This window comes from Eulemur rufifrons, chromosome 27, assembly GCF_041146395.1.
Source record: "Eulemur rufifrons isolate Redbay chromosome 27, OSU_ERuf_1, whole genome shotgun sequence".
Lineage (NCBI taxonomy): Eukaryota > Metazoa > Chordata > Mammalia > Primates > Lemuridae > Eulemur > Eulemur rufifrons.
The window spans coordinates 22,392,578-22,419,542 of NC_091009.1; positions in this window are offsets into that span (position 1 = coordinate 22,392,578).

The window sequence follows — 26,965 nt, forward strand, 5'->3', positions numbered from 1 at the left end:
TGTGCACATACCGATCTCATTTAAGCTTAATAACCGGCGATGGCAGATATCATTATCTTCGTTTATAAATGAGCAAAATAAGGCACAGAGTTTAAAGGACATGGTGAGGGTCACAAGGTTAATAAATTATCAGATTTGGGAGGCAGTCTTCTCCTTCTAATTCTGAAGTATATGAATTGTCATGATGCTAGTTAGTCAATTCTAAACCCATTCAGTAGGAAAATTGGCCCATAGTCAAATATTCTGGTTAAGTAAATGTTCTCAACATTCTAAATATGAGTCACCAGTTTTCATAAAATAAGTGTCATTACTCAACGGTTAAGAAAAAGGCAAATACTGTTTAATTTGCATTAATGACTCACAAAGGCATTTCAGGGTTGCAGTCCTCAAAGCATCTTTATGAATCTCCATTTTCATTGGTCTGAGAATTTGGAAGCGCTTGTTTACAAAGGTCTCTGGCTGACAAACCGCTAGTAAAGTTGGCTTTTAGTGTATAAAGGAGCTAGTAAGGAGAAGCAGAAAAGCTTCCATTTCTTCCTGGCTCACTTCTTGGTTTCTACTGGCTCGATGCCTAGTTTTCCTTATGTCCTAAGAAATGGGCCATTTTCAGTCTTTTCCACAACTTCCAAAAGCCCACCGTAATTGTCCTACCAAATACTTCATGCTCCATGGGTAGTGATGCCTGAGTGTTAGGAAGCATTATTTTTTAAAGTATTTTCCAAAGACCTGCATTCTCTCCCCAGGTGCCCCTACAGGCTGTTAGGTTGCAAGTGACCATTGCCTTCTGGCTCATCCGTGGTTCTTGTGAAACACCCAGTATCTAAGCGAACAGTGGGCACCTGGAGGCACCTCTACCAGGCCAGACAGCCCAGCTAGTAGGTTCCCAGCTCCTGATTTCTCAAGACAAGGACCATTCAGATCAGAAGACCAAGAAGCTGAGGAATCAGAAAAGCAGCCCAGGCTTTTCTTCAATGCATGAGTGTGCTCAGTGGACAGAATACGGATGTGGTGGCCTGAGAGAAAAAGAAATCTTTCCATCCAGCATCAAAACTGGGAACCTGGGTGAGGAAGAACCAGTTTTCTGTCTTGGCGTGGGGTGGGGAGATAGCAGGGGCTGCTGGTCGTCACCAACGTCAAACAATGTCAGAGGTTGACGGTTTTGAAGAAATGTTTCTATGCCGGTTCCCGGGGAGCGGGTGGCATCGGCCCTGTGTTTTGTGGCGTGTAAGATCGTTACACGGGTCTCTGCACGGTGTGCTGGGCAGAGGGGCAGACACCCTGGGCAGTGCGGGGAAGCCAACAGAGCCCCCCCACTGCCCGGCAGCTGTGTTGCAATTCTACCTCCAGCACTTTCTAGCTTGGGTCACCTCGGACAAGTTGACTTCGACTTACTCATCAGAATTTCACTTTCCTCATCTGTAAAATGGGAACAATGCCTGACTCCTCTGGCGGTTTGGGGAATATGTAAGACGGTGTGTGCAGAGGGCCTGGCATGTAGCAAATGATTTCTCTCCCCTGAATTTCCTGTCTGTTATCATTCTAAACGCCAGATACAGATTCATAACGTAACTGTGTGTGTGACTTTGTGTTTTACATTCTGTCCACAGACGGTAAGGAGATAACTTTTCTTAGAGGGAAATGCAGTGACTAAATTTTTTCTTCCTAATTGAATCTATGATGTCAAAAATATATAACTTCATCATAGATAAAGGCCTGACAAAGCTGTACCATTTAGATGACACGGTGCATGTATTTCTATCCAACCTGCATGCTATTGTTTAAAGCAGGGATAGGGCTTCTGGGCATTTTGATCAGTGACTTTGTATCGTTAATATAGTCTGAGGTTAAAAATCACATGCTTAGCTGAGTAAAAAGGATAGAGCATTTTATATTTTTATTATCATTTCTCATCTTGCTCCGATGCCATGTCAGAGCAAGTAGAAGTGGAGGGGAACTGTGGGGGGGGGGACCCTAAACTTGCCCACTAAAGGCAACTTCTTCCCTTGTTGGGAGTTTCTTCTCTCCTCCCACCTGTCAGCTAAGATAGAATCTGGGCTTGGGGGGAGACGTGTGTATCCACTTGGCGGTGGGGGAAGAGGACATTAGGTTTGCTTGTTACCTTGGAGTCCTTGCTGGTCTTTGCTGCAGGATGGATTTTGTCTGTTCCTGGGTCCCTTGGGCTGATGGTCATGGAGGACTGGCTCCTTTGTCTTGTCTTTTGAGGTTTACTCCTGCCCGTGTCATGGCCATTTATTTGTATCTGGTGGTGGAGTCCTTGCCCTCTCTAGCCATCTTGTTCCAACTCCAGGACCCTGTGTGTCCTCTGGCCTGTCAGAACCACTGTATTTTGCCACGGGAATATACTGGAGCTTCTGGATTCCATATGTACCAAGTACAGGCCTTGGGGAGCCAGAAACTCTACTTTAGGGCACCTAAGCCACTTTTCAGCCAGGTGAGCTTACCTGGCAATAATAGTACCATGCTGTTGAGGCGTCAATACACATGTGGGCTTCCAGGGAAGCGGGGCATTGAAATTCTCCGGTGTGCTCGCAGGAAAGAGTGGAACAAGCCCCACCACTCTAAGGAATTCCTAGCATGGAAAGACAGGGACAGGGACAGAGACATACATAACTGGCTAGATTCTGTATTCCTTGCCTTTTGCATTTCTTCCTCCTTCCAGCTCTGGAATAACACTCAACCTTTTCCCCAGGCAGGTGAGGATGCATCTTGTGTCATATTCTAAATGCCCTATACCATCCTGCATTGTCACTCAAAGTATCACTTTGCTTACGTCTAGGGAGCTTTTGTAATTTAGAGGTTCCTTTCTTTAAAAGCTTAGCTTTTAAGAATATCATTTTATTAAGCACTCAACAAAAATCCTAATTTGATGATAAGTGTAAAGTTATGACTTCCTTCTCCTAGGTGGTGTTTACTCATCACCAAAAGACTGAGAAACATCGATTCAGTGGCTGAAATCTATAAGGAATCATGATTTAAAGGGAAAGGAAGACTGTATCACTTTAATTTATATATCTATAAATTTTATTTAATAAAATTAAATAAAAAGATATGTTACAAATATATACTAAAAAGTGTGTATATGTAAATATATATACACACATACACATGCACACATTTTAGGTGTGGTTTGGAGATTATCCTTCTCTGGTCATCTGCCGTCATTCAACTACTTAAGTGTAGCTTAGGGATATCAGAAAGGAAGGAAGGCAATTTGCTGAAGCACCCATCCAAGCTTTAACCATGTTATCAGTTTGTGCTGAGCCAGGAAAATTGGTAATTAGACAACACCTACACTGAAACTTCCAGAGGTGGGATGTCTGCCTTTTCTGGTCACTATATTTCATCATCGGAAGAATTCGCTAATTTCCTTCCTTATGGATTTATATAAACTCATTAGAAGAGTTGATCAGCAATCTTCTTAACTCTCTTTTTGGCAAGTGAGTAGGTAAAACAAGTGAGACCTGGCTTGAAAAAAGTAAACATTGTATAGCCTATATTTTTACATTTTTAAAGACAGTTAATAAAGGAGAGTTGGGGTAGGATGGACCAGAGTCACAGCAGTTTGTGGGCTGTCAAACTCAAGGACACATTGTTCCACAACAGATAAATTTCTAAGAAACAACAACAACAACAACAACAAGAGAACAAAAACAAAAACAAAAGGACACATTGCACTTCTTTCTGGTTGTAGTTCACCAGAATCCTCAAACAGAGCCGACCTGTGAGCTGGGGTCCACCTGGTGAGAGAGCCACTCTCAGAGGTAGGGCCACACTGACATTGAGGTGTCCATGGGGCAGGCTGGATCAGGTGGGATGTTTACTTAGTGTGCCTGAAGGCAGTACAGCCAGAGTAGGAATCAGGATCAGAGTTTAAGGGGGAAATAAACATTTTAGCCAGAGAGTGGCTGGTTTTGGTGTGAGTGGATGAAGTTGTAAAAAGGAAAACGCATCCCAGATCTGAAGCCAAGAAGAGGAACAAGTCAGGATGTAGAATATCAGCCAGTTAGGACAAGTGGCTCTGAACTAAGGCTTCAAAGAGTGAAGCACCTACGGTCCACCTTTCCTTGTGTTCCCTCCTTCATGGCCTGGGTGCATGGCAGGGAAACACAGTTTTACACGTGAGGGGTCTAGGATATGACAAGAGATGTGGGTCTCAATCCTTAAACTGAACATCACTGTCAGAGTCTTGGGACTTGAGAGCTTTAAGTGAAATGAGCACTTGGTCCATTGTTTCCTGCCATCCGCCTTCCTCTCCATTTCTAGGTGTGGAACTCATTGCAAAGCTTCAGCATAACTGTGACTGGCTCTATCAGTGACGCGAGAAGGAGATCATGAAGTAGACGTCGAAATGCCATTGGCCCCCATAATTGGAAATAAGTCCCTAAAAATACCCTATTTTTTCTCTTGGTGATCTTTCATGAAACTGTGATCCATGCATCTCTCTAAAACCTGCTTAATCCTATTTAGATTTTCATAATACATAACCTTGTAAGGACACAAGGCCCTGGTAGTCAGCAACTTTGTGTTGGTGGAATAGTACTTCCATGTGTTTGAGATCCTACATCTGCCTCGTTATAGCGTGAATGCTCCTAGTATTTTGCAATCTGGTAAACCGTTTCCTTTTTATCTATTGAGATCTTAAAGACTGTGCTGAGGTGTAGAGTTTTATCTTTGTAACCCAGACCTATGTGACATTACCTAACTGAAAGTTACCAGTGGTGATGCATCTGAGAAGTTGAGACCCAACAAAACCCAGCCTAGAGACTTGGGTGACATTGCAGCTGCCTAACCATGGACAAACCCTTGATACTTTAGCTCTGCCCTCTCCTCCCCCCCCCCCCCAATTTACAATGCCCTCTCTTTTAGGAGACGGATGGTGGAATTACTTTGCATTGGAATTAATGGTATAAAGAGCTACCTTCTCATCTGAGTAATGCTAATTCATCTCCATCCCTGGTCATTTGCTACCTATTAGAAATATCCTGGCAGCCTGCATCTCATTACCATTGCAGCAGGTCCAGCTCCCAAGAATAACCTTCTAAGGAGGATGAAATGTACGCCAGTGGCATCTAATACCAGGGCATTCACATTCATATTTTTAGCAGCATATATCAGTTAGCCCAACCTTTAGTGTACTGTATGTACTTTTAATAATCTCCATAAAAGCCTGATTTCCAATCCCTAGGCTCAAGCTGACAGTGTAAATAAAATCACCCAAATCCACAGGGTAAGAGAAATGAAAATGACATGGATTAAAATTTGGTCAAACCTCTTTCTTTTTAAAAATTCTGCTTCCCTTCCAATTGGATCACGACCCTCTGTGTGCTCAGCTTAAGACCAGACGGTATGCTTTCACTTTTATTCCTCTCTGCAGCAGGCTTACAGTATTTAGTGAGAGTCTGTAAAGAATGTGTGCTGGGTAGAGAGTTAATACCATAATCCCCCATCGTTGGGGTCAAATGCTGAATAGAGCAAAAGAATTAGAAAACATGTTACATACAATGGCAGAAAAAAATGCATCAGCACGCTGTTCTGTGAACACTAGCATTCATCACCCGCAAGTAATAGCCATGAGGTAATAGGGTGTATAAAGAGATGTGTGCTTGAAGTCTAGCATGCGCATGGCAGCAGGGATGGAAGACTTGAGCAGAAGCCTTAAATACCCATATACTCTGGGAGGAATTTGTCACCCATTTTTAATTGCTCCTTCCTAAGTACCTGCTTGGATTTAGTTCCTAAGTAACACATTTAGCCACTAAATTGTTTCAAAGATTGGAACGTTGAGCTATCTCTTTTCACTCTTCAGCAGCGGGTGTGAATATTGTTCTCAAAGTGCTGTAATACATCTGTCTCTGGAGGATTCTCTTAGTGAACAAGTAGAAATATGAGGCAGGAAAAAGGGTTGAACAGCCACCTTCTATTGTGTCTTGGGAAAGTCAACCAAACTCCCGTGGAGTAAGATTACGAGCAAGTAAATAATTTTGTATGGAAGTTCTACAAAGACAAACGAGTGTGTGTGTGTGGGTGTGTGTGTGTATAAATGGTTTGACCATAAAGAGACAAATTCTATTCATTTTAAACAATATCCTTTGTCTTAGTCAATTTTGCTGTTGCTATAACAGAATACCATGGACTGGGTAATTTATAAACAACACAAGTTTATTTGGCTCCTGGTTCTGGAGGCTGGGAAGTCCAAGATTGAGGGTTCAGGAGGCTGAGAAGTTCCAGTCATGGAAGTCAACGTCTGGTGAGGGCCTTCTCGCTGCCATCCCGTGATGGAAGGCAGAAGGGCAAGAGAGTGTGCAAAAGAGAGCAGGAGAGGGCCAAACTCTCTTTGATCACAAAGCCACTCTCAAGATAACATTAACCCATTCATGAAGGCAGAGCCCTCATGACCTGATCACCTCTGAAAGGTCCCACCTCTTGGCACTGTTGCATTGGGGATTAAGTTTCCAACAATGAACTTGGGAGACACACTCAAAACATAGAATTCTTACAAGTTGTGACTACTAGAGATCAACATTTAAATTTTTTAAATTTATTTTTAAGTTTATATATAGTAAAAGTCACTTTCTGGGGTGTAGAGGTTGATAGTTTGACAAATGCATGAGGTACTGTGAGCACCATAGTTAAGATACAGAACAACTTAATCACCTCAGCGGTCCCTGTGCTATTTCTTTGTAGTCAAACCTTCCACCCCAGCCCCTGAAAATCACTGATCTGTCTTTTGTTCCTATAAGTTTTGTTTTTCCCGGAATATCACATAAATGGAATCATATGGTATTTTAGGTCTGGCTTCTTTCATTTAGCAAATGCATTTAAAATTAATCCATGTTGTGGTATCAATAGTTTGTTCATTTTTATTATAGAGTAGTATTTTAATTTTGTAATTTTCAGTGACATTTCAAGAGGCTTTTGTTTTCCAACTTTATTGAAATAATTTGTGTACAATAAGTGCATCCATTTTAAGTGTACAGTTTGATGAGTTTTGCTATTGTATATACCTATGTAATGACCATCACAGACAAATAAAGAATACTTTAACCACCCTCCAGAAATTTCCTTTGTGCCCCTGCCCAATCAATCCCCATCCCCAAGCAACCACGGAATGACTTTTGTCAATAAAGATTAAATTTATCTTATCTAGAGTTTCATCTAAATGAATTCATATAGTATATACTCTTTTGTGTCTAGCTTCTTTCACTAAGCACATTTTTGAGATTCATCTGTTATGCATATATATCAGTAGATAATTCCTTTTTGTTGCTGAGTAGTATTCCATCCTTGCAGAAATACGTGACAGTTGTGTATTCACAATAGCTTTTTGATAATATCTTCAGTAAGAATTTATGAGATATGCTCTCATTATAGCCAATTATGACCTAGAACCTGATAGAAGGAGGGTCTGTTTTTAGTACTCACACATCAAGAAGATTTAGTGACATCATATTAAGACTTCATATATATGATTTTGCACAATCATTAGAATGATGACCCCAAATCATATTTTTTATACACACACACACAGAGTTAGGTTTACAAATATATTTTAAAGCAATTTAGAACAAGCATTGAAACAGAAAGGGCTTCCTTGACTTAAACAACAAAATAATAACAACATCATCATCTGTACATTTTAAACAAGGTTTTATAAATGTTTACTTTTAAAGGCATACACTCATGTGTTGAACTAGAGAAAGCCACTTTCTCTGGCCAAAATAGGCCTACTTGTTGTTCAATAAATTCACTGAGTGCAAAGACCATAATCTAACCCACTATTGCATCACCATGAACAAAGGTGCTTATTAAATGTATGTCAAACTGAATATTAACTGAAGGGACTGAGTATTGATTTGTACTTAAAATTTTAAAAGCTTATGACAGCTGTCACTTGAGATGTAACTCTGTGTTGTAATTGTACCTTAAGGGTAGCCAAGAAAGAGAGGTGAGATAATAAGGACGGGGGGAAAAGACTGTGTGTGTGGATGGGTGTGCACATATGTGAGTTTATGTCACAAATCTGCTGGCCCACCAGATCGATTAATGGTAGAAATTGGCTTGTTACTGCTCATGACCAATAGTATATACATATACGACTAAATGACTGAAAGCTAATGGTTTTAGGGAGAAAACTATTAGACAAATTATTAATTAGGGTTTTAGAGCTTTGTTTGTGCAAGATAATCTTTTGTTTACTTAAGTAAGACACTAGGATATGTGAAAATACTGAGTGAGGTTGGATTCTAACCAGGAAGTATGAAAACATGTTAATTAGGTACATTAGCTTTTTCCCACAGGGCATACAGACTAGATTACTAAAGCATCTTATTTCAAGCAAACAAATTGTTATTTATTTCAAACAGAAATATTAACATGCCCTTAATTGTATACATTATCTTATCTACATTTCTATTAGTCTAAAGTCAGCTTCCCAGTCTTCCCTGCTAGCTACTCCTCCTTTCCCTGACCTGGAAATTTCGATGTTCCTTTTCTTACACGTCACCTGTTTTCATGGAGAAATCAAGTACACCCATAATTAGACAGGGACAGTCTATCGACATCTCCAGCCCAGGTTTCCCTCGTGAGTTAGAGATGCATATTTCTAGCTTCCTACTTGACATCTCTCCTTGGATATGCCACAAACAACCCAAACTTACATTGTCCAAAATACAGCTCGATGTCTATCAAGCCAAATGGTTTCTCCTCCATGGAATTTCCATACACTTCTGTCAGCTCTTATCTCACTGCCTGTTCCCTCCACAGGACTAAAGGCAACGAGCTGAACATGTGTCCTTCCCCTAGTGTCTGGCATATGGCAGGCGTTTATAAATATTTGTGGAGAGGAATGATGCTCCTATGATACTCATTCCCATAGAAATAGGGATTTATTTCTCCCCTCGACTCCAATGCTTATAAGTGGTTTTTAAATGAATGAGTGGCTCTGATACACATATAGATATAAATATTTATTTCTACCCAAACCTCCAATCACCGTATCTGCATAAAATCTACAGGTCAGACAATGTTTGTTTTACATAGCAGAGAAAATAAGCACATTTCACTTTTCTTCCTAGTTCTCATTGAAATTATACTTGTATTCAATCTTATAAGTACTTTTTTATATCTTACAAAGCCCCAGGTATTATTTCCGTGTACTCAATGATACTGCTCCCCCAGAGGAGTCCCTTTTTCTTTATACCAGTTCAGTTTGAAGCATCATGGGCACCTCATTACAGAACTTACTCCTGTCCAACCGTCTAGACTCCACACCAGTGGTTCTCAAAGTGTGGTCCCTGGACAAGCAACATCCGCAACCTCTAGGAACTTGTTAGAAATGCAAATTCTTGGGCTCCACTCAGCACCTTCTGAATCAGAAACTCTGGTGTGGGGTCCACTAATCTGTGTTTTAACAAGCTCTCCAGGTGATTGTGATGCATGAAAAACATGAAGAACTACTATCATACACTTCCCAGAGAAGGTCCACCTGTCCTATGGAATCTTCCTGAATTAATAATGCTCCCTCCCACCAACTCTTATTGTTCGTTTGGGCCCCTTGTCAGTCCCAAATCATACTCATGTTAAAAAAAAAAAAGCCTTGTGTGTTTGACAATGAGTCTGCAGAATAAGGCCTAGTATCTTGATGTACATAAAACAGAAGCAGGGTCAAAGGCAGCAGTGGTTTTGGAAATGTAGTTTCAGTAACAGAAAGAAATTTTCTTCAAATGCAATATTATGCAGAAGCTGTGCGTGTGTGTGTGTCTGTGTGTGTGTGTGTTTGTGTGTGAGGTGACAGGGAACGACTGCGGCAGACTGTGATGGCAGGTGAGGGAAGCAGAGTCTGCCCATCAACTGGGCCCCCTCCCACCCACCCCCTCTCCGTGACACCTCCTAGGAACAGAGTCTGAGAACCTCCGAGGCAGTAGAAAGGGAGCCAGGTGCAGAGCCGGGCCCCCGGGCTCTAGCCTGTTTCCATGGGCAATTCATTTGGCATCTCTGGGCCGTATTTTCCTTATCGGAAAATGATAAGTAACCTGTAAAATTTCTCTTTCAGTTAGAAGTTTATTTTTTTCAGCTTCTGATAGCAAGAGATATGGACTGTCTTGAAACTTCTCCCTTCCTGGGAGACACAGGAAATAGATATTGGCTTTGCCATTTGCTAGTCCTCTGTCTTCTTCAGTATTGACTTAAGGCATTAATGAATAAACAGGGCCAGGCTGCCACCATTTCAAGGACCAATAAAGGGAAGCAAAGCTTCCACGAGAGTCACATAAACATTTAGCAGATGTTCAACCCCAGCGTTGGACTGGGAACGTGGGCCGATGATGTGGGGGCAGGTGAGGGACTGAGAGCAGCAAAGGTGGTTGCATTGGCCTTCTCTGCCACCTCCCCCACCTTCACTTTCCCCGCCCCCCCTCCTCCCATGCACCCTCTTCCTCCTCCCCACCCTCTTTTTCCTCCTTTTATTCCAAGAACTTAACTTTGAACTCTGCTCCTTTTGCTTGATGAACAGCATCATTCGGCCACCCAGGCAAGAAACTGAGATGTGTTGTGGTCTTGACTATTCAATCAACCAAATTCCCCTAATACTTCATTTGACATCTCTCTCTGCTCTTTCCACCCACCATTATCACTCTTGCTCCTATTTTAGTTCAGGTTGTGATCACTTTTCATCTGGGCAGATGCCCTCTGGGATCTGGCTCTCAGTCTCCTGCACCTTGAAATCCCCTCCAAATCTACTCTCCAGAAGATCCTTCTGGAACAGCATCATCCAGTGTAGTGGCCACTACCCACATACAATTCAATTTAAATTCCTTAAAATTAAATAAAATTTAAAATTCACTATCTTGGTTACCCCAGCCACATTTAGTACTCCATAGCCCACGTGGCTAATTGAATAGCACAGACAGGAAATATTTCCATCGTTGCAGAAAGTCCTATTGGATAGCACTGTTCTAGAACACAACACGCCATATCCCTGATTCCTTCCCTAATGAGTCCCTGTGGACTTCAGATTAAATTCCAGGTTCATCAGCTCAGCTTGTAAGATCCTGCATGTTCTTCAAACTCAGCTCAAGCTCCGTTACATCTGTGAACCTTTTCCTTTTCTTTCTAGGCAGAGTTTAGGTTCACTTGTTTAAGACTCCCCCTGAAAGTTTATAAGACTGTGACACTCCTCATTCACTCATTTGAAAATCCTATTCATTCACTGTGGAAGGCTGAATACTCACTCCCCAAATGTGTGTGCATCCTAATTCCCACAACCTGTGAACCTGTTACCATACATAGCAAAAGGAACTTTGTGGTTGTGATTAAAGATCTTGAGACAGGGAGAGTATGTTGGATTATCTAGGTGGGTCCAGTGATGCCATCCCAAGGGTCCCCAGGAGAGAGATGCAGGAGCGTCAGAATCAGAGATACAGAGAGAAGGAGGATATGCAACGATGGAAGCAGAGGTTGGAAGGATATATTTGAAGATGGAGAAGGAGCCATAAGCCAACAAATATAGGCAGCTTCCAGAAGCTAGAAAAGACCAACAGATTCTTCCCTAGAGCCTCCAGAAGCAACACAGCTCTGCTTACCCAGTGTGGACTTCTGACTTCCAGACTATAATATTATATTATAACTTTGTGTTGTTTTAAACCACACAGTTTATGGTAATTTGTTACAGCAGCAATAGGAAACTACTACGCATAATCTTCCATCTACCCATCCATCCATCTGTGCCACAGATATGACATTTGACGTAGATCGTGTGGGTACCTTCTTCATGCCAGACCTAGCTGTGTGCTAAGATCACAATAGTGAATTAGACCCAGCATTACTGTTAGGGGAGGTATGACAGGGAGAAGGGAGAAGGCAGGAATTGTGGAAACTTGGAATTGTGAAGGTAGTCGGGGGCCAGACTACACCCTCAATGCCACTGTCTCAAGTTGGAACTATTTTCTATAGAAAATGCAGAGCCATTGGAGGGCTTTGCATTATTAGCTCATGATCAGCTCTATGACTGACTTAGCTTGGAAGTGGATCGATGCTGGAGGCAGGGAAACACACCAGGCTGCTGCATTTTTCTAGGTGAGAAATGAGGAAAGCAGCAAGAAAAGAGATCTGGTAATATTTGGGTGATATTTCAGACGCAGAATTGAAGGGGTTTTGTGATCAGTTATATACTGTGCAAGAGAGGGCAGATTCCAAGATGACTCTGCTCCAAGATGACTCCGAGAACGGATGACTCTAAGCTCAGTGCCTGGCACACAGTGGATAAGAAACAATTGTCTTGAATTGAATTGTGTGGCAAAAAGACAATGGAGTAGATCATCACTGGGAGGAAAGGATGATGCCAATGAATATGAATAGTGGAGGAAAATAAATAGAAGAATAAGAGTGTGTGTGTGTGTGTGTGTGTGTGTGTGCAGGGTGCTGGGAAAAGAGGATGTGAAACATGCGCCCAGTTCCCCTGAATGATTTTTACTGCTCAATTTAAGCTTTTGCTCTTTAGGCTAAAACCATGTTCAGAGCGTGAATTCAGAAAACTGTATAACCACCTCGAAGATGCCAGATTTCTCTCCAAGGCAAGCTTACCACCTGTTTTGATCTGAAATGGTTTTGAACAGGGGAGAGAGAACAAGTGATTTGGGTTGCTTTTTGGTGCATTGCTGCTTCACTCTGGAATGAGGGAAGTGCCTCTGTTTGCTCCCTCTACTCACCCTCCCACTGCTACGGGGGAGAGTCTGATGTCTAAACCCGGGAGTGGAATATGCTCTGGCACTGCATAGGGGTATACAGGCCTCCCTTGCCCAAGACCCTCTGCAGGGGCACATGGTGGTGAATGTTTGCTATACAGAAAGGACATTTATGATCTCTGCTCCTCAAAGTGGCATCCTGGGTCCACTACACTGGTAGAGGAATAGGTACAATTATCTAGCAGTGGTCCTGAAGCTGTTGTTCTACAAAACTTGCCTATGTCCCAGTACAACAGAACAGGGTCCAAGGTGGGTGGAAAAATCTTTTCCTATATTTGTGTTACCAGAGAACATTGTTCTAACAGCTATTAATTGTGAATTTGTAGACCCAGAAAAGGGGAAGGGTCTTATACTCTAATTTATTCCGGAAATTCTGGGTTATACAAATATAACTAAGTTGATAGGACTTCTCAGAATCTATACCTTATAAATATGCCCTCTGGCTGAGAAAGGAATAAAGGTTTTCCTAAACCCATTTGAATGCAGAACCTCATAAACATTATATGGAATAGCATTCCACACATCACAGTTTGGAAAATGTTGTCCTTCTGAAGTAGAGGGTGTCCCAGGTGTTCTTATCTGCCTGGTACACTCTATAGGAGACCGCACAACTACTGTTAGCTATTATCCATTTTCCAAATTTCCAATGAGCATGAATCACCAAAGATAGACTGAAATGGTAATTGGACCAATCTTTTCCTTCTGATACTTTGAGTTTGGGTTTGAGCTCAATTTTGCTGATGAACCAGGACCTAGTTATAAATCAGAGCCATTTCTGTCATCAGTCCGTATCCTATCACACTCGGGGTTTCACTTCCTTCCCCGCCATCATGCCTTTTATAATGAAGCAATTCATGTTGGTTTCCTTCTTTCAAATTGTTTTAGAAATACTTTGAAAACATCAGGTAATTTTCTTTGGATAGTGGAGCATAATACAATAGGATCTAGTTATTTATGTTCCGTTTCTATTAATACCACGTGACTACCTTACAAATGTATAGCATTTTGCAGCTTTCAGGAATCTTTATCATCTGCAGTCTCATGTGATCCTTTGAATAATTTTATAAAGAGGAGAGGACTAAATCCCATTTTATGGAAAAGTGAAGCAAATAACATATTGGGTGCCCGCTAGTGCCAGGTGTTCTGCTTAGTGTTTGACATCCATGAACTAATTTAAAGCTCTTATCAACTCTATATAGCAGGACAAGTTATCCTTGTGTTAGAAACGAAGAAATTGATGCCAAGAGAATGAAGTTGCTGCCCAAGGTCACATAACTTATAAAAGGAAGGTCTGTTGTTTAAACCTATGTGTGTTCTACTCTGAAATCCACTCTCCTTCTACCGAATCATCTTTAAAGAGGAAGCTGAGACCAAGGGCAGCTAAAGATTTGCCCAAGTTCATACAGAGAATTTGGGAAGGTGCTGAGACACAAATATTCAGTTCATGATATTTGCCTTCTGGCCCCACCCAAATTCATATTCTTCTCACATGAAAAATGCTTTCACCCCATCCCAGCAGCCCCAAAAGTCTTAACCCATTCCAGCATCAATTCTAAGTCCAAAGTCTCATCTAAACATCACCTAGATCAGATATGGCTGAGACCATAGGTATGATTCATCCTGAGGCAAAATTCCCATCCAGTTGTGAACCTGTGGAACCAGACCAGTTATGTGCTTCCATAATACAATGGTAGAACAGGCAAAGGATAGACATTCCCATTCCAAAAGGAAGAAACCAGAAAGAAGAAAGGAGTGTTGGGTCCCGAGTACGTTCACAAACTGGCAAAGCAAATTCCATTAGATCTTAAGGCTCAGGAATAATTTTTTTGGTTTGATGCTCTGACCTGCAGGGCCACTGGGGCAGCAGCATCATCAACATAACTGTAGGCCCTGCCCCTTTGGCTCCGTGGGGGCCAGCCCACCCCCACAGCACTGGACCATGGCCTTGCCCCAAAGGCACTTGGCAGTGGCATCCTGGCCACCCAGGACAGAAGGGGCCCCTCTGGGCCTGTGCTGGGAGTGGCAGCCCTGCTGACTTCTGAATTGCCTTTGGGGTCATTCTTCTGTTGTCTTGAAGGATGAAGCATATTCTTGACCAGATAGCTCTATTCTCTGGTCCTGTAGAATCTCAGAAGTTTGACAGTCTTCTTTCATTCCATCCTATTTTCTCTGTCTTCTTTAGTCTTTCAGTCCTAGCTGGTAATGTTTCTTTTCTTTCTTTCTTTCTTTTTTTTTTTTTAGATAGGGTCTCGCTTTGCTGCTGGGGCTAGAATGCAGTGGCGTCATCATAGCTCACTGCAACCTCAAACTCTTGGGCTCAAGCAATCCTTCTGCCCCATCCTCCTGAGTAGCTGGGACTACAGGCATGGGCCACCAGGCCTGGCTAATTTTTAAATTTTTTTTTTTAGAGATAGGGTCTTGCTATGTTGCCCAGGCTGGTCTCAAACTCCTGGCCTTACAAGTGATCCTCCCACCTTGGCCTCCGCAAGTGCTAGGATTAGAGGCATGAGCCACCATACCTGGCTGTTTCTACTGTTATAATCCCATCTCTATTCCTGGCTTCTGCTGAGATAGCTGATTAAATTCGTGGTTCGCACCCATACTGTTCAGTCACACAGTGTTCTCTTCAGAACAAGCTTTCTCATTTTATTATTATTATTGGTTATCATTTGCAACATAGTTAGGCTGAGAATTTTCCAAATTTTCAAACTCTGGTTCCCTTTTGCTTAACAATTTCTTCAATTTATCTTTCCCTTCTCACATTTTATTATATGTAGTAAGGAAAACCCAAGCCACTTGTTCACCACTTTGTTTAGAAATATCATCAGCTAAATATCCAATTTTGGGGGGGCAGCAAGTTTTATCTTCCACAAAACTCTAGAAGACAATTCAGCCACGTTCTTTGCTACTTGATAGCAAGAATCACCTTTCCTCTAGTCTCTAATAACCTGTTCCTTATTTTCATCTGAGACCTCACCAGAATGGCCTTTAACATCTGTGTTCCTACTAATAGTCTGTTCATCATGATGTGTGTATTCTCGAAGATGATGGAGGCTTTCTCTACACGTCTTGTCTTTTCTTTCTTAGACCTCACCAGAAAAGTCTTTAACATCCATATTTCTACCAACAGATCCTTCAAGGCAATCTAGGCTTTTTCTAGCATGCACCTCAAAACTCTCCCAGCCTCCACCCATCACTCAGTTCCAAAGGCACTTCTACATTTTTAGGTATTTGTTGCAGTAACTGCCCACTTCTGGTGCCAAAATCCGTTTTAGTTTACTCGGCCTGCAAAACAAAATACCATGAACAATAGTTCTGGGGACTAGAAGTCCCAGATCAAAGGTCTTGCAGGGTTGGCTTTTTGTAAAGTCTTCCTCACATGGGGAAGAGAGAGAGAGAGAGATAGAGAGAGCGATATCTGGAGTCTCTTCTTAAAAGGACACTAATTCTATCAGATAAGGGCCCCATCCCTTATTTAATCCTAGTTACTTCCTCAGAGGCCCCATCTTCAAGTACTGCCATGCTGGGGATGAGGCCCTCAGCACATGAATTTGGGGGTGGGACACACCCATCCAGCCCACAACAACGTGGGAAATCATTCTGCTTCTTTTCTTGCTCATTCAGGCTCTGGGGGGGTGGATAGAAATGGAGTAGCCCAAAGGGGAAATCTAGTGGATGGAGCAAAGGCTAAGAGTCAGGGGAACAGAATTGATTTCCAACTTCTTTTAGATTATGTTACTATTCATGCATTAGTTTCTTCTGCTATTGAATGAGAATCTATAAATCAGGCCTCACTTCTATGATTAACAAAAAGTTTGAGGATTATGAAGGAAATATATATAAAAAGGGGGCCTTCTCCAAGAAGAAAAGCACTGTATAAATCCAAGGCAGTTATAGCCTCTTGGGTTAAAAATTCCAGTGGGTTCATTCACATTGGCCACACTCATGTGTGCCAGTGCCCAATAATTTTCCCTTTCTGCACATGGAGGCTTCCAGATCATTAGGCTGAGAGAAGCGAGTACTTCCCTTGGGGAAATACAGAGTCACTACCCACCTCCCCCCTCTCCACCCCCGACCATAGACTCAGGGAATCTCTGAGAATCTCCGAAAGGGACTTAAAAGTCATTTAGTCCAGCTACCAGTACATTCCCTTGATAAGCAGACAAGTGGGAATAGAAAATAAAAGTGCGGTTAATTCTCAATTATTTGGATATAGATTCTTCACAGACATGGAGTGAAAGATTTGTGTAGTTGGAGGCAGTGACTGGGTCTCCTCTTATCTTTCCCTTCTGCAAGCTAAACAATCACAAATCATCCCCGTGTTCCTTGGAGGATTGATTTCAAACTTTTGAAACCACATAAATTGAAGCCACCTTCATCTGTGTTGATGCCGCCATCATTTTCATTCCAGCAACTTTTGGCTCTTCCCCATTCAGAAGGGATTGACTGCATTTGAAACAGGATGATGGAGGAATTACTCTCACTGATATTACCCTTCAGCTACATCCCGATACGGAGAGACTCTGCTAACTGCTATTGCCGTAATGACTAGCAATCACGGCACAATCACCGAAATGAATTAAATTATTAATTTCAATAGCACCCCATGGTGCATTTATAAATTCCACCATCTGGGGAACATAAATATGGAGGTCCACATTCTAAACTTGGAGGCATGGTGCTGGGTGCCAAGGGCTGTATCTTTGAAGGCAGTAAAGATTTTTCAAGATACTATATGTGGAGCAGCAAGCTGTGCGTTTCAGAGGAGGCTCTGTCCTTGGGTCTCTATTGGTGCTACCATTTATTTAAGGCTCGCTTCTCCCGTATTTTTTTAACCAGTTCTTATTGATAGATCCAGTGCATTAAAATCTTAGTTTAGGAAAGGTATGAGATGGGAAATAAAAGCCTGACTCAAACTATTTAGTCATCCACCCCCTTTTCTCTTCATTGAACTTCCTCTCCTCCTCCCCCAAAGTCCCTTCTCTTATCAACTTGCTTAAAATATGTAAATCTCTGTGTCAAAAAGTATGTTATACCGTGACAGCTATTCTTGGGTTTTGGATGTTTTCAAAATCTGTCTAACACTTCAAGACAATTATTCCTAAAGCAGAAGGTATGGAGGCTTCAGGATTGGTGTATAACCTACTCATGTACGAGGTTTACCTCTTTTCTTATGTGGAACTATTTAACCAGATGTTGGGATTCAGTGAGCCTTCCTTGTTTGTCAGCTGTGACATCCCTAAAGAGCATGTGTAGATGACTTCCATGGAGCTCTGCGGGAGCACCGGAAGCCAGCTTCTTCCTAACGTGGGCCACTCACTCAAAGCCACTGTAACAGCCCAGTCCTTGTTGCTGGTACCATAGATTCCAGATATCCACAATAACCAGATTTCTAATGCATGGGTTCCCTTAAGATACACAAGAAACATGCAGAGTTTTCTGAAGGATAAATAATTCTGGAACATCAGTGTGGTTATATGGCTCTTGATCGTCTTGTTCTCCGTGTTTCCAGGGCTTTGGTGCAATGTTTGTGTCTTGACAAGCTGATGAGGAAGCTATCGAACAGCAGAACTGCTCCTTTCGGGCCTCTACATGTGCACATCTAACTAGACGTAGTTTAGCCAGCCCTGTACATTAATGCAGGCTTGCCAGCCAGTGTGATTTCTTTTGGAGACTGAAGGCATACCCTACAGGTCTTCCCCTGTCCCCTCATGCCACCACCATTGCTGTTGTTCACTGGACATTCAATAAAAGATAGCGCTGGTGAGTGAGATTAAGTGAAAATATTTTGGGGTGGGATGTTTTTAGCAACTGTCTTTTATGTTGATTCCCTTCCATTCCCAGTAGAGCCAAATATCAGGGTAGCTTGAGATATAGCGATCTGGAGGTTTGGAAATGGGTGGGTTTGTGCTTGATTAGAATTTCATTTCTTCACTGTTTGAGATGCCGTTCTTATAATTTAGCCAACTTAGCTTGTTATTAACCATGTTCAGACAAGAGAATAAATAGAATCTATAATCACAGTGGATTTGAATGAAACTTCTGATCTTCATGGCAAGGTCCTTGCCTGCAGCTTCCCTCTCCCTCCCCGGGTGAGAAACAAAAATGTACATTGAATTCGAGGAGCTGGGCCTCCAGGGACTTGCATGTCCTGAGTTTATTAATGACAATGAAGGACCCAAAATCAGTGATTTATGCGATTTAGCCACAGTTCTCCCCAACCTCTGTGGGAGTTAGTAGACTGGAATAATTAGAGACTAAATAGTGATGATAAGGAGGAAATGTACTGTAGTGGAGTTAGTGGGCTGAGAAAACAAATGTTTCCAGTCTCAGGAGAATGTATTTGCTGTTAAGGAGGAGAAGGCTAGGAGCAAAGAGACCTTGCTCTGATCTGCGTGAGTTCAGTAGCCGGGAAAGACCCTATAAAGCTGCCATAAAAGGCAGGAGGTGGTAAGCACACAAACCCTCCATCATCCTGCTTCCTGTTCCGCCTGCCACCCAGCCCCGGGAAGACAAATAGGCAACAGTGCTTTCGAGGTGAAAATCCTGAATAGTCACTGCTTTGCTCTCAGAGCCACGCTGGTGAGCCTGGAGGGGCCGGGGTAGCTTTGCTTTGGAGCCTGAATTTGCTTCTGACTCAAACATAGGAGAAAACCTCTCACACAAAAGAAGGGGGGAGAAACTTCGTGTTTGGAAGGGAGCTGGGGTTGTTCAGTGGGAAGCAGTCACAACAGCAGCTCTTGGTAACCGCAGGGCTTCTTTTCTCTTTGGGTGTCACCCTGAACAACCCGCAGTTCCACGGTTCCAAGCTGAATCTCTCTGAGGTCCGGGTCCAGTGGCCTGCCCAAGGCCGTGGTGGAGGGCCCAGGTATGCAGGAACCCGACAAGCATGGTGTCCTGCCAGCGACAATGCCTCTCTCCACAGCCTCCTCCAGGCTGTCTACCTGGATAGACAACGTCTGACACTGCCCTGCAGCGAACAGAGGGAGAGACGAGATCTGGTACTTCTTTCCTAGGTGAAACTATATGGTGCCTTTACACAGGGTGGGAAGGAGGATGCCTGAGAAAATTCAGAAGTATGTTGGTTAAGCCTCCAAGGACACGTAGTGTAAGAGAGAAGGTGATGTCTCACTTCTTGGGCAATATCGAAACAGCCTTCACCCCAGGAAGAGAGAATACCTGCCTGAGTTTAGAATGCCGGTTCTAAATCGACTCAGCGCTTCCTTTTCAAAGGTAAGTGGTTACCCAGGTGACACCTTTTGGGGTGAATTTTTTCTTTATAATGAGATTTTATGGCCAATTTAATTGGCCCCTGGGGCCACAGGATAGAAAACCAATACGTTTCTATGGAGAATAATTTAGGTTCGTCTGTATAAAACCCAGAGAATACACAAATGGATCTCTTATCACCGGGACCCTAGAAGGTACACATAAGTGGCAGACATCAAAATAAGATCTTTATAGGGCTCACCTGGCTTCCCAGACGCTTCATTCTGCCACTCAGATGCTTCCCAAGTTTTTCATGGGGGAAGAAACATGGGAGCCTGTTTCTTTTGGGGGAGCTTTCTGATGAGGTTTGGAAGAGACTGATTTTGCTGGAGGGTTCTCTGGCTGCCCCAGGCCCTGTGCCTCTGCCCTGCAGGCTAAGAGAACAGTGTCTCCCAGCATACCTGTAATGCATTCACGCACCTGGGTGGGTTGTGATACACCTGTGGGCTCTGCCCATCTCTATCTGGTGTGCTTTTTGGGACGCTCCTAAAGGACAGGGGCTCTGCTTTATCAATGCCTCTGATTGGCTGACTGAAAACCTATTTGGGGTGCTGTGACCATTAGGGCTGCCTCCAAAGGTCCCAAGAAACTAATCATGGGAGTCTTCTACCTTAGAGAAAATCCTACAACTCTAGTTCAAACAGTTACTTATGGATTTTTAGGGAGCTTGTTCTGTGTGATTCTACAGGATCAGCAGATGAAGCAGCTCAAAATCTCTTTTAGGGTCGTATTCCTTAGACTACTCCTGTCCTTTGTCCTCTTAAGACACGTTCCCAGAGAAATGGTTTCTGAGATGGAGATTTACATGCAGGTTTGCCTTTAGGTGTGTTGCACTGAGTCTAGACAGCTGAATATGAGCAATTAAATGTTTAGGACTCTTCTGTTCCTATTTCATTGGCCCAAACTATTAATACTTACACTGGGCACAGCAAATTTCAAAGGGCAATGCTGTGTAATCTTCCTTGTACCTGGAAGTAGAGGAGAATGGGATGTTGGGACACTAGTCATGCCTGTCAAATTGGGTTAGAATTGTCTTATGAAATGTGCTTTGCTATGGCTGTAAATCATATGTGTATGCTTGGTGGGAGGTCGGGGGGAAGCTTCATTATCATCTTGTCCTGGGAAAAGTAGAGGGGAAGGAAGGGTTAGCAGCAAGTACAAAGGGTCAACAAATACTCTATAGAGTGAAACATATTCTGACATATAGCCACAGTCTGGAGCCTGGAACTGTGATTCACCTTTATATGGGCCAAATCTAGCTTCTGGGCATGTGTCTTCTCAGTCATTAATTAGCGCTGCCCTTAGTATATGAGGACAATATAAAGCTAAACCAATGCCATCAGAATTGGCCTTTTTTTTTTTCTCCAGTAGAGCAAATGTTTCTACAATGAACTTTCCGTGCTCTATCTCTCCTTGTCCTCATTATAGAAATCACACCATGTATGAGCTTGTTGGCCCTGCCTAGGGTTGTGGCCCATGGCTGTAGAAAAGACCTATAACTGGTCTGGGAATTGAGCCATTATCTTTGGCTTTATTAGCATACCTTGACTGACTGATTCAGTCATTGCATCCCAGGAGCTTGTTGAAATAACTTCAGGTTGCAAAAAAAGAAAAAAGGATACAACATTTTAGATGTAGTTCAGATTATATTTTTAAAAAATCCTCAACAATTACATGCACACATATACTCATGCATACACAGACACAAATCATACAAATTGCTACCCTTTGGAACAAGGAAATTGTGCTTATGTTTTAGGAACCTCTTTGAAGAACCTCTATGCTGTCGTAGAGTAACGAGTCATTTCCATTGTAAAATTCATTGTAGAAATGTGTCCACCACAGATCCCTCAGCAGACGTGCCAATGAATCGTTCTTTTCCTAGGCAGAGCTTCAAGTGTGCAAGGGATCCAAAGAGGGGAGTAGGGACCGGGATCGCAACTGCAGGAAGATTCAACAGGGCTCAGCCCTGAGCATCTTTGTGAGAAGGTGCACTCAGCACACTCCAGCACATCCATCCCAGGGTGATGTTCCCAAAGCCTTCATCACCTTCCAGACTAGACCACATTGACAACAGTTCTTGTTACACTGAGCCATGCAAGGAAATTGCTTGTGGATGCCCATAGTGTGATTATTTGCCTGGAGAAGCATTCTCTTTTTAACAAACCAGCAGTCGTAGGCTTTTCTTGGCTCCAGGTGAAGAGGTGACTTCCCTCTTTGATTCAGTGTTCATAATTGGGCTGTCTGTTAGCCAAGATGGTGAGAAAACAATGCTAATGAGGTCAGGGGTTCAATGCCCACGTGGGTCAGTTAGCGTTTCTTTGTTCTTTGGCCAAAAGTCTACATCCTCTGACTGTGTCCAGCTACTACAGTGACAATAGCGATTGGGAGAGAGTGAGGGAATGTGGACGGCTCTCGGTAATCCTATTCTTCCTACTGTGGAAAACAACTCCAAGTTCATGTCCTCTTGTCAGCAAAGTCATCTTCAGGGATGAAGGACTATCCACTAAGAAGCAGTCAAGAAGCAAGAGGTACAGTTCCACAGCAGTGTTAAAGAGGCTGAAGCTACAGGATCAGAGGTCACATCTAGAGCGTCAGCTTGGTGATTTATGCTAATGAAAAGATAGCAGCAGCAAAAATAATTATTGTCCATGGCCAATTTTTAATTTCTTCTGAGCCAAAGTTTCAATGTTTTTTAGACATTTGCAGAAGGATTAAAGTGTATTGGTTGAGTTTCATCTCTTTTTTTTTTTCCTCTGCCATTATTAGGGATTCTAATGAGTCATAAAATGCCCGTCCATAGCCAGAAAAAGAAGAGCCAAGTATTCCCTCTGGTAGGACCTCAACCCTGGAGTGACTTAGAGCTGGCTCTTCGTCACAGTTCATGATTGCCCCCATGCTATGCACGGGCTCCTCAGAGTCACTGTGCCCTCTGCAGTGCTGTGTGGCGACAAGAACCTGAGAAGACACCACCTCGCATGATGGAAAAAACTATGGGCTTCTGTGTTGAGCAGACTTGATCTCTCGCCTCCCTCGCAGTGTGTGTAGATGTGTGGGAAAGCTACTGAACTGCTCTGAGCCTCAGTTTCCTTACTTGTAAAATGGAGATTTTGACATTTATCTCATAGGGCTGTTGGAAGGATTATGCAGCAGTATATGAAGTCTGGCAGGTTTAGTGTGGTACCCCGCATTTTGGAAGCGTTTTCCCTGATGACTAGAGTTCTTATTATTAACATCACTTGCATTTCTTTTCATTGGTAAATTTCCCCACTTTATTGCAAAACCACATGTGTAGAGTACCCATTGCTAACATCTCACTAGCAGAGGCTGGTGGTGGCCTTCTCCTACCCCTCAGCCCACCTGAACTCACCAGTGGCTGCAACAGACATTGACATCCGCCCCCTTCAAGGGCCTGGGTCTTTCTTCTTCTTTGCCTGAGGGCTTTCAAAAGCACCTGCAAAACTTAGAAGCATGGGAGTTTATGCTCCTAGGGGCAGCCCTCAGCCAAAAGGAAGATGGGAGTTGATGGGGACGCCCCCTCTGTCCATTCTAAGATGTGTTGCACGAGGCTTCTTGGAGGATTCTCAGCATGATCGAGATCAATTTGCCCACAGAAGCCACCCAATAATACATCGTTATTGGCTCGTCTCCCTTCCCTGTCTCACTTTCCCCATTTCTTCACTCGTGACTCCTGGGTTCTACTCAATAGTAAATTCCAAGCACCCAGTTTCTTATCTCAGGATTTGCTTTGGGTGAACCTAAACTAAAATTCCTGCCTCATAGGGTTTTTACTTTTATTTTTTAATTTATATACAGTAAATTAACTTTCTTGTATGTGTAGATCTACGAGTCTTAATGATGTATATATTTGTATAACTACCACCGTAATTAGGATACAGAACAGTTCCCTCACCTCCCAAAACATTTCCTCGTGCTTCCCCTTTGTAGTCAAACCCTTCCTCCTGCCCAGCTCTAACCTACGGCAACCATCCCTATAAGCTTTCCCTTTTGAGAATGTCATACCCTGCATAACCTTTTGAGACTGGATTCTGTCACTCAGCATAATGCCTTTGGGATTCATCCATGTTGTTGCAATAGTTTGTCCTTTTTCATGCCTGAGCAGTATTCTATTACATGGACATGAGACAGTTTACTGATTTACTTGCTGAAGGACATTTGGATTGTTTCCAGTTTTTGAAGATTATAAATAATGCTGCCCTCTACATTCACATACAGGTTTTTGTGTGAACATAAGTTTTTATTTTTTTTTTTAGGGTAAATATCTAGGGATGGGTTTGCTGGTCATATGGTAAGTATATGCTTAACTTCCTAAGAAACTGCCAGCATTTTCCAGGGTGGCTCTATGATTTTGCACTGCCAACAGCAGTGTGTGAGAGTTCCAGGTGCTCCACGTCCTTGCTAGCACCTGGCATTGTTATTATTTTTATTTTAGCCATTCTGATACAGGTAATGGTATTTCACTGTGGTTTAATTAATTTGCATTTCCCTAGTGGCTGTTGATGTTGAGAAGTTTTTTTCATTTGCCTACCTGCCATCCTGCATCTTTTTTGGTGAGGAGTCCAAGTCTTTTGCTCATTCACTTACTTGGGTGATTTGTTTTCTTACTGTTGATTTTAGAGAGTTCTTCATATAGTCTGGATACAAATCCTTTGTCAGATATGTGCTTTGCAAATATTTTCTCTCAATTTGTAGTTCTGTAGCTTGCTTTGTCATTTTCTTAATCATAGGGCTTTTATAAGGATTGAGTTTACACTCTAACCTCTTTGAAAACTAAATATACATTATATATATATATATATATATATATATATATCAATTGGAGAAGGCGATATGGAGAAAAGATATTGGCTTGGATCTCAGACAAATACCGGTTTGAATCCGGTTTAGTTACCCACTAACTTTTTTGCTACAAACAAGCCTGTTAGTTTCCTCATTTGTAAAGTCTAGAAAGTATTAATACTTATCTTATAGAGTTTCTTTAAGAATTAAATGAGATAATATATGTCAAAGGCTTAGCCCAGTGCCAGAGTGTTTTAAATGTTCAATAAGTGTTAAGATTATATTCCTATTATAACATTCTCTTTCACCTCACAGCCTTTGCTTAAGCTGCTCCCTCTGTTTGGACTATTCTTATACCTCCACCCAAACTCCTTACCCCTGATTCCCACCATTTCTTATCTGCCTCAGACAATATCTATTCAGAGGACAGCTCCAGAGTGGGCCAGGCCCCCTTCTTGGTGTCCTCTAGCACCCTTTAATGAGCTCCTGCCATGCTGTTTTTAAGCAGAGTGAGCTATGAGCAGCTTGAGGGCAGGGACGATGTCCTCATCACCTAAAATAATACTAAGCTGTGTTTGATGAGTGAATGAATGAATGAATGAATGGCTTCATCTTATGCTTTGTCTGGGAGTTCCAATTAGTCTTGTCCTCTGCGTATCGTCAAATGCAGTCCTTTAAAAACAGCCTTAAACACCCCCAATGGGTGTCTGTGACTTACACACAAGGACCCTGCTTGCAATCAGCCAAGCAGACATTGCATCTTTGACAAGTTGGATGCCGAATGGAGAAACTTGAATGCTTTGCATCTATTTACTTTTACCACATGCCATAAAAATTAAAAATACATTGTACCACAAGTGCAGTATTTAGTGTCTCACTTTAATTACATTCAAGTGTGTTGCTAAATAGTCTTGAGAAAACCTTAATGACCAGCTGTTCTACCCTTTTCCCATATGTCAGAAATGGTTTCTGAAATCACATTCTGGGACAATAAGGTTGTATAATTAGACAGTGTATAGTTAACACTTCTAGATTTTCCCCTTAAACTGTGGACCCTTTACACTAACATATTGTGTGATTCTGCCAGTTTGGCGCAATACAGTTAAATGATGTGCCAAACGGCAACCGAGATATACAAACGCCATCAGACGTGTTATGATTGCATCATTATCTCCTCATATCTTTTTCATCATTAGGACTGTATGCTTTTGTGTGTGCGTGTGTGTGTGTGTGTGCGTGTGCTATGCAATATTTAGCATGTACGGCTGACAAATAAACTTAGTAAAGAGGGCTGTAAATTTTTAATATTCTCTTCATAATGCCATTAGAATTATATGTGAGAGTGGCTTTTGCATCCTTTTGAACAAAGAGCTATCACTCAAATACACAGTAACCACTGAAGGAAACAAAACAGAACTAAAATTCCCCGCGGTTGTAATAGAAGCCAATATTTTGCATTGCTTCTGGTAGGGAAATGGGGATTTTTATCTACCCCCAAACTGGATGTGGGAGATAAAGGAAGTTGAATTTAGACAAACAATTGATTATTGTGAACGTAAGTCATTAGTTGCTTGCAGTTGCTTGACTCTGAGCTTAATGAATTGTTTTGAAAACATACTAATATTTTGTTTGACTAAATTGGGCTAATTCTTTAATTTTGCATGTACACAGACTGAAAGAGAAATACAAAATAAGGAAATGGGAAGATTCCATCAACTAGATAATATTCTTTGGCTCTCCTTCCCCTTCTCTTCCAAAGAAAATGTCCTTGATGTCCCAAATCACATGTCAAAAATATAACTCTGATTTCTGATCAGAATTACCCATATAAATATAGGACCAAGTCATAGATGAAGCTCTTTTGAGTCCCAAAGCATCAGATTTATATTTTAAAAAGGCTAAACGAGAGCTTCACTGTTCTGATAAGACCGATTTACAACATTTTTCTCTTTTATGCTTGAATTTCCAGTGACTTATTTAGATGTAAGCACTGACAGCTGTAATCGTGCTTTAAATCTTGCTTTGTATTCTTAGTTATAATGTTGTTCAATTAATATTCAGAATAATGGAAGTGATGTGCCGTTTTGAAAAAGACTTGAATACAATCCAATGCTTTGGGAAACTGACTCTCGAGA